Source organism: Egretta garzetta, unplaced genomic scaffold, assembly GCF_000687185.1.
Source record: "Egretta garzetta isolate BGI_Z169 unplaced genomic scaffold, ASM68718v1 scaffold91, whole genome shotgun sequence".
Lineage (NCBI taxonomy): Eukaryota > Metazoa > Chordata > Aves > Pelecaniformes > Ardeidae > Egretta > Egretta garzetta.
The window spans coordinates 2,656,744-2,670,979 of NW_009258661.1; the positions used below are offsets into that span (position 1 = coordinate 2,656,744).

Here is a 14,236-nt window from a genome sequence, read left to right on the forward strand (position 1 = left end):
AATAAAACAAGTGTTTGCAATGTAGGAAAAGGTAATGCACAAGTGACCCCATTCTGCAGTCATAAAACAGAGATGTTCTTCAAGTGAAGTCATGGTGGAAATCATTACCCTAGACAGGTTGCATTTGCTTACAGCTCCCGCATCTAATGTGGGGACTGAGAAATGATTCATTCCTCAGCGAACAACAAGGTTGATCAGTCATGAACTCTATTGACAACAGCGTTAACACCTTTCAACAGCACAACTTGCTGCCCCTTGCTTGAAAGTGCTGTTCCTACAGCCTTACCCTCAGAGTCAACAGGGTAGGCGGCAGGCCAGGGAGCTAAGCACCTTCTCACAATAATGTTATTAATACTCCAAAGAAAGTTCCAGCAAAAGAGCAGAGCAGGAGTGTGACGAGAGGACAGACACCACCACGGCCAGGCTGACCACGCTAGTAGGGGCACCAAGCCACCGCATTTAAAAATAGACTTTACTGGGCAAGGTACTACTCTGCAGAAAGCCCCTGTGTTACAGCAGCACTAAGCTCAGCATGTCCTAGCGAGTTAAAAAAACACCCAACCAGTTTTCACTCTCTATTATTCCTTGCACATTAAGTTGCCAAAGCTCTCTGCTCATCTGATTATTTTATAGGACAAATCCAGAGCCTCCTGAAGTCTCTGATCTTACAAAAATTAGCAGAGTTGTAAAGTGTTAACATTTGTATTACATGCTATATATTTTAAACCATATGCTAAAGCCATATAAGTAAACCACGACCTGTCTTTCTGCTGGAAACAGTTCTATAAAGCAGGAAAAAAAAAAGTTTTGGGCAAAAATTTTGAGTTTACAATGACCTTTTTTAGAAAAAATAATAAATAAAACCAGAAAAACAGGGGAAGCCCCAAATAAACATTGAGGCAGTTAAAAAGGCCACACAGCAACACCAGATCTTACCTCCGAGACCCCTGCCCAAAAGGGCCAGACTCCCTCCATTTCCCATTGCCCTGGGCAGCCCCTCCGAAAGCCAGGTTATCCTCCCCCCAGCCAACATGAGAAGGGCTGGGGGGAGCACCACAAAGCTCGCTAACGATCCTTGGTACCAGTCACCTTGTGAAAAGCAGCTGAATACTAATAGCTTGAAAAACTCAGGAGTAAGGAATACACTTTCCTTTTAAATGCATGTTTAAATAGATCCATTGTATTGAAGAAAAGGGTGTGGGGAAAAAAGAAAGGAAGAAAACCCACCTATTCGGAGTGATAAGAAACACAAATTTCTCTCTCATTTCCACCTTAAAAAAATCTGGCATTTAGACTTATTAAACTGTCATAAATTTGCAGCAACTGCTTTCAAGCTCATTAAATGGGCTCACAGACAGTATTGCAAAGCATCTCAAAAGGAAGGAGAATGCCATAGTCGGCTATATCAAAAGGCAAAATGACATGCATTTTGTGCAAGTCAGAGGAAAATGAATGGCAACAATTTTGTGATACAGTACCTGAGCCTTTCCCCTCCGAATAGTGATATAATTTACTTTTCTCTCCCACTGCAACATTTGGCCCTTGACTTGGAAACTAAATCTTCAATCTATCAAGCCTTACCCATCTGCTAAGTAAAATGGCCAAGACAATCTGCATGCCTTGAATTCGATATAGCCAGCTGCTCCCAGAGTGCCGTGGCATTAACATCCAGAGACCATCCTCTTGTGCTGCAAAGGACGGTGTCTGCCAAGGATGAATGACTACATACTTAACCGTGGCAGCTGAAGCCAGAGACAATGGCTGACACAGAGAGATGCCAATGTGTCAAATTCTACTTCCAATTACACAGCGAAAGTCAGGGGTAATATTCCCCCAACCGCGTGCCTTCAGCTCCCACTCAGCTTGCGGTTAAGATCTACGGCTCACCAGCCAAATACTGAAGTCTCCAAACACCCTGTACAAACAACTAAGAAGAAAAAGAAAACTATTATAAATTAACTAGGTTGCAGAGATTAAATTGTCCTGTAGGGTTTCAGGACAATCAACATGGTTAAACAATTTATTCTCTTATCAGCTCAGTAGTGTTGGACAGATGCCAGTCCTCAATCTCTATTGGAAAAGACCTGATTTTCACTGGTTTTGAACAGAAATGAGAAGAATCCCATTAATGCGAACACTATGCCACACAATACGTATTTTAACATCACAGCAACGGCGTTTCAAAGAATCCAAGATAATCACAGCCAAAAGAAACATACTTTTCTCAGCAAAGGGAAAGTACTTGGCATATTCCTTGTGAAACTCTTCAAATTTGTGTCTTTGGGGCAAAATGACTGGAGAGCTAGCTTACAGCTTGGGTAGGTGCTATCCTAACCCTTCTGAACGACGATGCTTTAACCCGGCACTGGCCTGCCGCGTTGAGAAAGGACAGACATCCTGGCTGTGCGGCATGCGCCCTCTTGCTCCGCACAAGGTCCCTTGGCTCACCTCTCTCTTCTCTCCCTTTTGAAGTCCACACTGTAAAAGCTAGTTGTGGATAAGTATTTCATTTCTTAAACATTTCTGAATAAAAGGAAGTGAAGGATTTCAGCCAGATCTGGAATGTGGATGAACAGATATGGAAAGCTTACATGTGCTTGGCTTTGAAATACAGTAGGAAATATTTATTTAGACTTTTTCAGGAGAACTGAGAAGGGATACTGGTCGACACTACAGCACGCTGAGCTATCTGCGAAGGCAAGAAAATGCCTACAGAGCTTCCAATATAATGATAAGCTAGATTTGATGCTCTCTAAGTTTTTCACCTTCACAAGCACTAAATGATCCAAGAATGATATATTCCTGCTCCTCCACAGATGATATTTTCTTCTGTCTCCCCCATATATGCTATAATTGCACGTCTCCCGTACAAGTTGATGCAAAAGGACAAATCTGGCCAAGAGCCTGCAGCCTGACAGAGGTGAGCTGGAGGATAGAAAGCATTTGCCGTGTAATGAATGGACTGCCCGAAGGAAGCATCCCGCAGAACATATTTGTAAGAGAAAACAAGAAATGGAAACAGCCTCCTTAATACTTCAGGTTGCTGCTCATGTGTAAAATCAGAGCGAATAACAGGTACCCAGACAAGATGTGACACTGAACCTTATGCTGGCACACGCACTATTTCACACAGATACTGCCATGACCTTTGATTTTTTAAAAATGTGCATTAGAGCTGAGTTCGCCTTTGCCTATGGCAACCGGTTTCAGGTTCAGTGATTTGCAGGCAGATTCTGTTGAGTTAAATCTGGGTTTTGGCCTTCAGGTGTTAATAATCCTGCTATGAAGGAAAATATACTGAAGTCACAGAGGTGCATAGGCTGGCAGAGGGGATGTTCCTGGATGTCTCATTCACTATGTTGTTTGAAAAGAAGGGGGAAAAAAAGTTAATGAGTCTTCCAATGATTATTTTAAATAGAGTAATGGGTATGCATTGATCCTTCTAGCTAATTCCACTTTGAATAATATATCATTCTGACTGAAAGCTTGCTAGTGATGTATTAACTTCATATTTCATCACAGCTTTGGAGGGTATCTACAGTAAGATATTAACTAGCAGTGCCAAAGAGGAAGCTTCACTTTTCCTTTTTTTTTTTTTTTTTTTTTTTTTTTTTTTCTAAAAAGGTCCAAAATGGTTTTAAAAGGTATTGAACTGACTTTGGGGTCAGGTGTTCTGGCCGCCCCTCCTCTTTGGTAGAGTGCAAGGCAGCTGCTCACAACCCCAGCTCCTCGCAGCCTTAGCTCACCCCCTCCTTCATTTCGTCCCTCCTGCCTCTGGACCCGAGTTAGTTACCGATGCCCTGGGACAAGGATGGTACATGCCAGGGTATAGATCAGCAACTTCCACTTTCATTATGTCCAGTAGGGATGCTTGAAATTACAAGAAGCATAAATAGTCACTTTTACACCAAAGGTTGGCTGAAATATCAGTGTCATAAAAAAGAGCAAAGGGACAGCACAGGCCTCCTCAGAAGAACACACCACAGAATTTGCACCAGCATGTTGCAAGGCAACGTGCTAATGTAAGAGACTGTTGGAAAAAAAAAGGAAGAGCATGAAACTCAAAGGTAGAGTTAAGTACCGCTTAATAACTCAGCTCAGAGTACGTTCTGTTTGTGCACACGGAGTTTCTTTGTTAGGGGACAGAAGCATTGATCGTGTATTGTACACACGCTGGCAGCTGACTGATCAGCTCTCCCGGCTGAGGAAGGCTTTGCAGCCTCCCCCCGCAGCATCACCTCCATTCACTATCACAAGATTTGCAACCACCAGGATGGTAAGAAACAGCCAGCAATGTATTTTCCTTTCTTTTTTAAGCCACTTGTTTGCCCAAACTTTGACTCACTCCATTGACAAGGTAGGCATTAATTTCCCCAAAGTATTCTTACACTTGGAAAGCACGATACAACTCATTTACTGCAAGTGAATAGCACATTCAATTAACAAATTATTGAAAGATCTTAATAAGCATATATCTAGAGAAAACCAAAAGATATCTGCAGCCCAAAAGGACGATCTGATCAGCAGCAATAGAATATCTAAGACACAAAGTCCTGTAAAAGACAAAAATGTAATTGCAACACAGAGGAGAGACAGCTTCAGTGGCAGATTCTCAAAGCCAGGAAAGCTTGATTGATAGACTGTACCATCTGCAGCTGCGCAAAAAAAGGCTAGAGTAGCTGCAAGTTTATTTAAAGCAATTTTGGTGCACTGAGCCTACTTGTTCTCCTTTGAGAAAATAATATGATTTCTTCATAGAGCATGTAGTCTACTTATTTAAGCAGCAGTGTGCAAGATCTCTCAATCCTACCAGCAGTTCAGCTGGAAAAACGACACACCAGGGGGTAACATTTTATCAGGATGGAGGCTATTTTATAAAAACTGCCATCAGTTATAAACTGTTCTCACCATCTGAGTTTAAAAAAAAAGGGGAAAAAAAAAAAAAGAGTTGGGTCTCTCTTAGAGTTTCCACAATCTGCCCAATTTACAGGAGTTTTTAGGTAAAAATAACCGTTTTGACCTAAGTAGGGAGGAAAATGAAATGGTGTAATGAAAAAAATATAACAAGTACTACAGCCAGATCATCCCACAGCACCCACTCTTTGATATACAGCTTCACACATTTGGAGAGGCTAAACTCAAAACTGTGAAACCAAGAATGGAAGTTAGCTTTCATTTTCTTCTGCTCCTGGCTTGAATTTGGTACAAACGTGTGCAACTGAGAAAAAAATATCACCAGTTGTTTTTTTTTTTTTAAATAAAACAATGAAATCTGACGGCTAAACAAGAAAATAAAATGTTCTGGGCAAAATGGGAATGGTTGAAAAGAACAGCTCAGATGGGCATCTGGAACCCCAGCATTTTGCAGGGGTTTGTGATTTAATTGCTCCAGCTAAGCTTGCCTAAGATGCAGCAGAGATTTCCAGCCTTTTTCCTCTCTTCCAGCCAGCAGAAAGGATTTTGGTGAGAGAGGTCACAACAATCACCCCTTTAAAATGAAGAAAAAGAGTTGTCTCAGCTTCCCAGTATCTTTCATTCATTCTACATGAAAAGTCCTCGGTTTTTTCTCTCCCAGCACTGCCCTCGGCTCACTTCCCCACAACAGCAGCGGCTCCCTCCATCCTGCCAGTACGAGATGACTCAAGCCGGCATCTGTGAGTCATGAACACGAAGGATGCAGAAATGTCAATTAAGTTACACAGCCACTTCCCAATGACAACCACACCTCGGTTCACAATTAAATTAGAAATCCAGTGAAAATAAATTGTTATAGGGCGAAATTTTTATCTCCTGCTTTGAAACATCAAACTCTTAACGTAGTTTGCTTGCCGTTCCTTTTATCTCATTTTTAAGGAGGTTGGTATGAACTGATCTACTGAAACTGCTGCAGGAGTTTTTGCTACAGCAAATTCCCCATGTCTAACATAGCAGCCACGGGCTGGAAGCGCTCTCGGGCTTCCAGACATCTTCGCAGAACAAGAACCCAATGTTAGACCAGTGGTGCTCACTAATAGCTTTCTGGCACAAGAGGACAACTGTCAGCTAGGATACATTTTTGCATTTGTAATTCTCTTTCAAGCAAGTTCTTCCATTTTCACTTATCCTTTGTAGCTTTTCAGTGTCATTTAAGTTCTTGCAGATGCGTGCGGTTTTGCAAAATGCTACGAACTTGCACAGTTCAGTGCTCGCAGTACCTCAGGCACAAAGCACCAGCTAATCCTCAGAGTTTCCTCACTTCTGCCTCCACTCTGATTTCTGAGCTGCCTCCCTCTTCCATCGCCCACCTGCCACATCCTCCTCGCTCCCTCTTCCCATCCAGTGAGCCGTTTCTGTCTCCTCCAACGCTACAGCACCCTCTCTTCCCAAACCATTCTGCATACCCCCTTGCGCACTCTTGCACGACTCTGCCACCTCCTCTTCCTCTCCACCCACTGCCTCCTGCATCACCAAGGAAGTCCCCATGCCCTTCCACCCCCACCTGGACATCCTTCACGTCGACAGGGAAAAGAAGTAGCCTTGGCTACTGAAGGTGGTGAGTGGACTCATCTGGGGGAAACTTGGACACCAGCAGACAGGGTGCCAAGGACTTCCGTAGCCAGCGGAGGTGCACTAAGAGCCAGGTCCTTGAGCCAGGGTGGGTACCAGCGGCAGGGCAGTCACAGCAGTAGAGCTCCAAGAAGCAGGTAAGATGAGGCAGTCCTCGTCTCAATCTCCTTCAAGCCACTGAGTTAAGAGTGGCAGGATATGGCCTGCAATTTTCTTCTCAGCTGCTTCTAAGCTACTCAAGATCCCGCAGCAACAAAAGTACAGCTCAACCCCCCTCCCCATTTCACCTGGTGTAACACTGCACACAACAGCGAGGATCATATGTCAAGCTGTTTATTTTTCACTTGGTTAGAATGACCCAACAACTCACTCAGTTCCTTACAAAAACATTTCAACAAGTATCATGGCTTGTGTTTAGAGGAAATGGGGAAATTATTGTGGAGAAAAAAAAAGCACTTAGAACACAAGTGCATTAAAAGCCTGGGAAACAGTTTGTGGCAGCAGTCTCTTCCTCTTGAAATACAAAGAAATACAGAAACTAACATGACACGTATGCTTGTTTCAAGATGTTCTACATTTCAGCAGTGGCAAAGTGAATGCTATTCAATCACTGTGAGTAGGTGATAGTCTTAAAGCCACAGAACTCCTCAGGATGCTCTAGCCCTCATGCCTCCGCTCCGCGGGCTTCTTAGAGCTTTCCGGTGCTCCTGTGGAGCATGACCCATCTATGGAAGGGGTTTTCAAGCTCTGTCTCTGGTCAGGAAGCCCTCCTCCTACACAGGATATAACTGCAAAATTGCCAGAATCTCAAAATCTCAGGTAAAGGTATGAGAGAAGAAATAAAATGCAATGGAATAAGATTTAAAACAAAACTTAAAACAGGGCTAGAACAAAAGGTGCTCTTTGAACAAGTCTAGTCTGACCCAGAGCAGTGAAGATGCTTCCTGCAGGTGGGTGCACACAGGAACGCTCTCAGGAAGAGTCTTCCATCTCCTCTCCTCTCACACAGTCTCTGAATCTGCTTGCCAGAGAACCTGCCTATTCATTTGAGGTGTTTACGTCTTCTTTTTAACCTCTTCTCTTTACACCCCAGCACTTCAACTCCCGGGTGTCCACAGATGATGTGCACTGGTTACGATCCCATCACCAACGCCGTGGCCAGCCAGCTGGGCCACCCGGGCTCCTGGCACATGCTTTGCCACAACCCCAGTTTTGGTATCCACCTCGCTAGAAAAATTTCTTACCTCTCTTCTCAAAACCTGGCAGGCTACACAGTTTTTTGATGGCCCAACCACCATACGACCGCCTGCGACTCACACCACAACCTACGTTAGGCTTTTCCCCGCCAAATGCTTGAGCTGGTATGGAGCGAGCTAAAAAGCCAACGTTCCGTAAGGGCAATCCTCAGAGGGCTGGCACAGAGGGACACGTTCACTGCGAGGTTACGCAGGCAATTCTGCCCAAAATGCCTGAGACCTAACACTGTTTGAATTCCAGCCCAGCTGTAACGTGCCTACGAGGAGCACTGCACTGACGGCTGCTGCGAGGACGGGAAGGCTTCCAGAGCTAACGGCCGCAAGCACCAGTGCTGGAAAGCTTGACGCCGTAGCATCCCGTGTTCTCTGCAGAGTGGCCTGTAGCCCCAGCACACTGGTAGGACACACCTGCATTGGCGGCTCTATCTACACAGATTTAAGGGGGGCAGCAAACATTGTACTATATCCATTGTGCTATATCGCATGATAAGGAAGGCATTAAAAATCTTCTATTTTTAGGAGTAAAACACCAGTTGTATGCCTCAGATGTGATGCAAGCAGTAATGAAGGAAGGAAGAGGGTATTTCCTAAAAGGTAGGCATAGGCTGGACATTTACGACATGAATGCAGCATTAAAAAAAATTGCTTCTGAGACAAGAACAGCTGACAGAGATAATCTCCATAGCTCAGCATGAATTTATATAGCCTTTCAGCAACTCTATTAGACAGGTGTGGTAGCAACCAGCTGTACTGCATGCACAGACCAAGTTTCTCAAAAACCCGAGTGCCCATATGGCCCTGCATCACGCCGAGGTGGTGCCACCTGCCCGGGCATCACCCCCCTCTCCCACCACCATCTGTCCGCAGAGAGGCATCGGCATCAACCTGAGCGGTAGCGCAGAGCAGGCCTACATAAAGAGCGAGCTCAGACTCAAAAATGATGAATGTTTCCATCCACAAGACAGGGACGACCAAACAGCTCTACCTAGACAGGTTTATACGCCAGCTTTACTTCTGGCCTTTAATTCTCTGCCCAAGTTATGAGAAGAGACAAGTCTAGCCATAAGGCGGGGTGGGCCGCGTGCTATTAGAGAAGGTAAGCTTATTAGCTGAAATATAATAAATCTCTGTAGATATCTGGAATAGCAGAAGGCAACAGTTTGCTTAGCCGTATCACTCGTAATGAGTTGGCAAGAGGAGAGCATTCCAAAATGTTAGCCTAAAGTTTAATTTGACTGGTATGCACATTGGGAGAGTACTTAACAAGACTGGTTCATCCAAGACGGGGAACTATCTGCTCACGCCTTCCACGAAATGTAGCAGGCTATAAAAGCATGTGTTTTTAGAACTTTAGAATACAAAATGCAGAAAAACATCTTTGAAAAGTGACTGATGTAGTCTAATCATGTTTCACACAAGAGCATTTCAAATTATGCTAGATGTTTTTATAGGACCTAGCCATGATAAAGAGGGTTTGCCAGGTGGCAAGTTAGGCAGGGGGGAGGAAGGAGTAAGAAAATAATTTTATGTTGACTGCTTCTAATACACAGGCATGTGCATAATGCCATAGGAACCACAGATAAAATACACACCAAAAAAATTACTAGCTTAGCTTTGCTTTCTAATCAACGCATACCCATAATGCTGTTTTTAAATATTGATCTGGTAGCATGATCCTGAGGGAAAATAAATATCAGAAGGGGCGATTTAATTCAATCATCCTGATTCCTGCATAACATGATCCTATTTCTTCAAAAACCCAGAAAGCAGTAACTTAAGTGAAGCTTACAGATCAGCTAATGTATTTACAGCCTTAAAATAACAAGACACACTATAAAATACACTGAGATCCAAAGTTAATCTATTTTAGCAATATTCTTGCGGCAAGTAAAGATGAATTTTACGCTGAAAAAATCCATTTTATCAGGAGCAAGACTGAGCTTTCTAATAACCAAGCTACTTTCTAATGTGGTACATCATTTTGCTTTATTCATAAGGAACAGTTTGCCAAAACTCCAGTTAGGCTTCATTTGATACAGTACAGATGTTGCAAACCCAATACCTTCTTTCAGAAAGTCTCTTTACTCTTGATAATGACTACATTACAATGCATTTTTGATGCGCAGAAATGGTACGGTTACAATCAGCAGCTAAATACTTTTCTGATGGTATCAGCCAGGCAGCTTTTCTTTGGCTTCTCAGTGCTCCCAGAGCTGTGAAACAGTTGCAAACACCCTAAGCTCATAGGAAAAATCCTGCTCCATCTTGCAAGCCTCTGAAAAATCACTGTTCAGAGGTGCTGTGAACAGATTCAAGCAATCTTTATTTAACACATATTTCAATTTTTGGTAGAATAAGATGGCAATTAGCATTCTTGACTCTCATCTATCTCCAGTAGAGCTTAATGTGCATAAAAGCACATCCCAGCCCCTTTGCTGGCTTTGTTCTGGGGACTCTGATACAAGCACACCTGAACTTAAAACAGGGGTAGGGTTTAATATCACTCACACCGGGACCATTTAGCTCAGTTCAGACTCATCACCTCAGTCGGATTAGCGTGCTTTTCAGTGAACCTCAGATGTAGAAGATATGTCTGAAACCTACTAAAACTCTACTGTAAAAGGGGTCCCAGGTTTGCACACCCTCACCTCCACCCTAGGAACTCGAAGATTTCTGATTTAGATTCATGGGAGGTAGAACATCAGATACAAGGACTGCTCTGGGCAAGCCGCCATCTCGGCTGCAGAACTATTTTGGGGGGGGGTGATATGCCATCAGCATTATCAGTTAAGCCATCAGCCATACATACAAATGTCTACGTCTGTACAGAGACATAAAGAAAGGGACCAGGCTAGACTCTGATTTACTTTCATTGCCTTTCTTTGACCCCTGGAAAGAAAACCACGGGCTCAGAAAACCCTCAGCAATCATCTCTCCCACAGTTGTCCCGTGGCACAGAAACTACAGATGACAAATGCCAGCAACAACCTGACCCTCCAGCAGTAACCTGTAGCATGGGATTTACAGTAATTTAGGGCAGACTATAATTAAATTACTGAGGGATATTTTCCTGCATGCTTGCTCTGCATCGTGTGCAATGTATAGGAATTATACAGGAAACCACACATATCGTTGGTAATAACTGGGGTGATCTAGTTAAAGACGGCCCTGCTCACTGCAGGGGGGTTGGACTAGATGACCTCTAAAGGTCCCTTCCAACCCAAAACATTCTATGATTCTACAATGCTCCCAAGGACACACCAGCCTGACACCAATCCATGCTGTCCCCAAAGGGGATGGGCAGCACCCTCTGCTCCCAGCTGCTCCGCTTCCCTCCCTTGCACTTCCATGCTTCCATATCACATATGACCTGGGAAAAACATGCCGACATTTCAGCCAGACCTGTTCTGTGACTTGGCTAAGGACGGACAGGGTAGGCAGCGCAGATGAAGGCAGAATTAGGATGACCACGTAACCACCTCACTGACTGTACAAACCCGACACGTTCCATTTATTTGTACAGCGCCAGCCCTAAGTGATTCTTACGTCTCACAGCAACCTATTAACAAAAAGAGACTTTGTGAATGGAGTATCTGGGTAAACACTTCAAACAAATACATAAATTATGCATAGTTGGTATACTTTTTCTACCTTAGGGATCAAACTGAAATGAGACTAAAGAATTATGTTTTATTTGTATTAAAAATGTATTAGCTGCTGTCCGAGAAGGTTTTCTAGAACATTTGGTATGCTACCCAGGAAATTCTGTCTGAAGCTTGCATTGTTTATTATTGCCAATACTAGGAGAAACTTGGCACTGTTATATCTGAGAACTACAGTAATAATTCTTCAGGCAGAACAGCTTAAATTTAATAAGAATAACTTTTTCATCTGAAGCAGAAGTTCTAAAAGCAAAGGAAGCCCCAATTTTACCCATCTATTTTATACATTCAGACTTTACAACCAATCTCTCTTTTATGGCACAAAGTGAAACTAGGCAATCATTTATGAATAGATCCTGTGCTCACCTTCACTTAAAACATGCCGTAACGCTAACTGGTAACCAGAGACATATGAGGACTCTACAGCCTCATGGAAGATAGAGAGGATGAAAACACGTGTAATTTTTCCAAGGTGTACACAAATCCCATGCAAAATCCTGCAGAGCTGGGCAACATGTGGACTGGAGAGCTGGAGTTTCCCAACTGGAATGTTAGATTTCTCCATCTATGTCCCACAAATGTAAACCATACGTAATATACTTGATTAGTCCTCTGAGAGACAAATGGCTTGTGAGTCCTGGATGGCTACAGAGGATGGTTTTTTCAGAAAAAGAAATCAAACTAAATTTAAGGAAGAGGTAGGCAGACAGGCATGAAAAGTGATCTTCCTGGAATTCAGCTGGATGTTTAACAACAGGGAGAAAACAGGAACTTATCAGAGGCAGCTGCTGTGTTTGGGAGAGAGGAGAAAGGAAAGGAGATGAACGTACAGCTTTACCTCTCCTTTGATTCTGCATCTAAGACCAATTCTAGCAAAACTCTCTCAGGACTTGGATAGCAAAAAATAGATGCTTTCTTTCCAGCTTCTCTCTCTCTCTCTTTTTTCTCTTTTTCTTAAACAAAAAAGGTCAAGTCGAAATGCACCAGATTTGGAACATGTAAGAAGGATGGGGATGAAGCAATCATTGCTACCACAGAGGGGAGAAAAAGTACGTGCAGCAAAGAAAACAAGACAGGTTCAATGGCTTCTCCATGCTCAAAGACACAAAGAGAGACTCTGTAAGGGGCTGTTGTCCCTCCCCTATAGCAGACAACAGGCGAGTGACAGGAGCCTGCCCGAAGGCTGGGGGTCCCCCCACTTTGAGCCGGCTCTCGTGGCATCCAGCTCCAGGTCTGCCACGTGATGTCTGATAAAGCGACAAAGTGATGCATCGACAAAGCGCACCAGAGGAAAATGCAAAAAGCATTACTGTAGTTAGAGAACTAATTTGTTTTTTAGTCTAATGGTTATAATCAGCAGACTTCCTGAGTATCAATCTTCCTGAACCGCAGAGGGGGTGAGATTATAGACTGACGACTGTAATTTTTACATATTAGACTTCTAAGTGTCATCTTCAGGAGTCTGGTAATGAAAACTCCACAAGATATTTTTCTATCAATTTAAAGATTTTTATGGCATGGCTACAAAAGTGATTTTTTTTTTTTTTTTAAGACAGGATATTTTTAAATCACAGAGAAATAAATGTCTGTGTTTAAGATGCTGACATTAGACACTATAAATATTCCTAAACTGACTCTACTTTTGAACATCAAGGATGAGAGGAAGGAAAGGGAGGCAGAAGAATACACAAATGCATGCTGATCAAGTTCTTAGGGTAAGTTATTCAGATAAAAACACTAAAATATAAGGGGACAATTATGAGAATTAAGGCTAACAAATTGGTATGTAATTTAATGAAGCAAGTTAATAATGGTATCCCACTTGGGATTAATCGTAATACATTAATCAATTAAGAAGCATTGGGAAAGCAAAAAAGCTGCAAGTCAAAAATATTTACAATGCTGTAAACTGAAAGATAGTGATCCTGACATTCAAATGAACATTAAACTAGAAGAGCACAGAGATCTATTCCCCATGTAATGCACACAACCAGCTCTCATTAATGGTTACGACAGAGAGCTCAAGATACTGAGGAGAGACCCCATAAAATATACAGAGAGTATTTTTCAAATTTGTAGTGCTGCACAACTTTGGAGTCCAAGTCCTCTTAACAGCAAGAAAGTTTACAGTTCCTTCCTAGCATCAATAATTGTGATGTTTCCATTAAATAAATCGGAGCAACAGACCATGATTTATCACAAAAAGCAAAAGTCACTCGATAACCGGTCACCGTCAGCCACCCTCCTTGCTACTGCATCCAAACCAGAGAAGTGACACCGCAAGTTCTAAGTTATGATCTCAGACTGCGCAGTTAAGAAAGCATTTACAGTGGTTTGGGTTTTTTTTTTTTTTTTTTGGGGGGGTGGGGGGGAGGGGAAGCATCTTTCTTTTACCTCTACAATTAGAGTTCTTTCAGACACTATGGAAGTTGCATTTCTCTAGATATATCTGAGATTAAAAACAAAATACAAGTCAAAGACTCTCTGTGCATTCTGGTATTTCAGTCTGCACTGTAAAAAGAACTGCATGACACCGCTTTCTGTACAGCCCATATCCTTTAAAACTCAACCTAACAAAAAGGCTTTAATTGAAAGTATTGCATTTTGGAGGTCATCTGACATAAAATCTGGCTTCCTGCTCTTCTGTCTTATTGGAAAATACCATGAACGAGTTCATAGAGCTGAAGAGAAGAAGGGAAAGGAAGATGATTGCTGGGGCACTGAAGAAGATAAGTGCACATAAGGTAGATTATCCTTCTACACTGCACAGTC

General features: G+C 42.7%; 1 protein-coding gene across 1 annotated transcript in view; it reads right to left on the reverse strand.

Moving 5' to 3' along the window:
* The window catches only part of PTPRG (protein tyrosine phosphatase receptor type G), a 413,949-nt gene that overhangs the window by 118,430 nt on the left and 281,283 nt on the right, over nucleotides 1–14,236 (reverse strand).